The sequence below is a fragment of the Chrysochloris asiatica genome, unplaced genomic scaffold (assembly GCF_000296735.1).
Source record: "Chrysochloris asiatica unplaced genomic scaffold, ChrAsi1.0 scaffold00057, whole genome shotgun sequence".
Taxonomy (NCBI): domain Eukaryota; kingdom Metazoa; phylum Chordata; class Mammalia; order Afrosoricida; family Chrysochloridae; genus Chrysochloris; species Chrysochloris asiatica.
Window position 1 is genome coordinate 12,175,517 of NW_006408575.1, and position 2,358 is coordinate 12,177,874.

At 36.0% G+C, this 2,358-nt stretch overlaps 1 pseudogene; it reads left to right on the forward strand.

Annotated features, from left to right (window-relative positions):
• The window catches only part of LOC102842225, a 32,636-nt pseudogene that overhangs the window by 770 nt on the left and 29,508 nt on the right, over positions 1-2,358 (forward strand).

Genomic DNA, 2,358 nt, shown 5'->3' on the forward strand with positions numbered 1-2,358 from the left:
TCGAACTGCTGACCTTGCGGTTCGCAGCCCGATTCGTAACCACTACGCTACCAGAGGTACCCTGAATATAGATAACACCAAGGCTGATAGGAACTCCATCTAGGGCAAGGGACTCTGCTGTCACATCCCTCCCACACCTGCCTCAGGAGCCCCTTACCTTGCAGGTGCCTCCCAGAATTTTCTGCTCCCACAGCTGCACTGATTTTTTGTTTTCCTTTTATTGTTTTTGTTTGTTTGTTCTTTTTCCTCCTTTTTCTCTTTCCAGTCTCTTGAATTTTATCCTATCTCCACTTTTGTTTTCCCTTCTTTTCTTCTGTTTCTCATTTCCCCCTCTTCTTCTCCCCCTACCATTTTGAACTTTCCTACTCTCTACTCTCTTTCTCTTTACTTCCTTCTCCCTGGTTTTTCTAATTGTTATTGGGTGGGTTTTTTCTCCTCTCTCTCTCTTCTTTTTCTCTTCAATAGCTCCATTTTTCTGTTCCGCTTTTGTCTTTATACTTATATTTGTTTTCTCTGGTTGCTGCCTGTTTTCAGTTCTCTTTCCTCTTTATTATTTTCTCTTTTCATTATTGGTTCCTTGTTTACTTATTGTTTTGTTTACTTATGTGTGGGGGTGGGTGGGAGGGATTATCTCTTTTCCACCCAACAGGAGACAGCAACTGTGCCCATAGAGTCCAGCCACAACCATATCCTCTGCAGCTCCACCCACTAGACAAGAGCCAATATCAGCTCCTATACCACCTGATCAAAAATAAACAACAGCCAACGCCAGCCAAATTCACCCTAAACTGAGGTGCACCAATGGAGAATGAGAATGGTGTGCATACTTCCATTGTCTAACTACACACACAGGTGAAGATGCTGAGAGCCTAAGAACACATCAACATGCAATTGTCAATTAAATACAAATACAACAATCCCACAATGCCCTGGAGACAATAGACAATTTTAACTCACAGGAAGACATAAGAGAGAATGGCTCAAACAAATGATGAAGATGTGAAGCCAGAAAATGTTTCTAAGGAAGAAAAGGCAATGGAATAAACTGAAAAGGAATTCAAAGAAAAATATAGCGGTACCATCAAAAAATTGACATAAAGATTAAGGAAAACACAGAAAAAAAAACTTTAGAAGAATTCAGGTAAACACTATAAGAACGAACAGACAAAATAAATGCAAAATATGAAACAATGCAAAACCTACAATTATAAATTCAGAAGATTAATATTAAAGTTTCAGAAATGGACAATACATTGAAAGGGCAGAAGAGTAGATGTGAAACAATGGAAACTCAAATTACCGAGCTTGAAGAGAAATCTCTCAATACATGTGTGCTAGAATAACAATCAGAAAAAAGAATGAAAAAAATCTGAAGAAAGCCTAAGAATTATGTGGGATATCATGAACAGGAACAACTTTGTTGTTGTGATCAGAATTCTAGAACGGGAAGAGGTGATTTAAAAGCACAGAGAAAATTGTCCAAGAGTTGTTGGAAGGAAACTTCTCTAACATCATGAAAGACTCTCAAGGAGATAAGCATAAAGGAAGCTGAATGAACCACAAATAGGATAGATCCCAAAGAAAATCACCAAGACATATCATAATCAAAATCTCTAAAACCAGACAAGGAAAGAATACTAAGAGCAATGCAAGAAAAATGAAAAGTTACCTATAAAAGAAAAACAATATGATTAAGTTGTAATTTCTCAGCAAAAAACATGCAGGCAAGAAGGCAATGAGGTGACATATATAAAACTTTGAAAGAATTAATTGCTAACCAAAAATCATATACCCAAGAATCATGTCCCTCAAATAGAAGGGTGAAATTAGGACATTTCCTGATAAAGAGAAATTAAAGGAATTTGTTAAGACCAGAACAACTTTACAAAAATTGTTAAAATGTGTTCTTTGGACTAAGAACAATCAACAGCAGACAACAACCTGAGATTACCATACATGACACCATCACCCAGAACTCAATGCAGATATAGAAGTATTTAAAGTAAAACAAACCTACAAGACTGAAAATAGGATACCAGAGATATCAAATTATAATGAATTTAACTACAAATAAAAAAAAGGGGGGGAGTGGGAATAGTGTAGATACACAACTTCCAAGTGGCAAGGAAATCATGTAGATTCCAAGATAAAACAGACTGCTTTAAATAGGGCAAAAATTTTAAATTACAGGCTAACCTCAAAGAAAACTAATATGCTTGCACATTAAAATTAAAAAGGAAAATCAGAAAGATTTAGTAAACATTAACACAACAGAAATTAAAATGAAAAGAAAACCCACAAACAAAATGAATTCCCCAAAAATTATGTGGAACAAAAATACTAGTAGCACCACACACA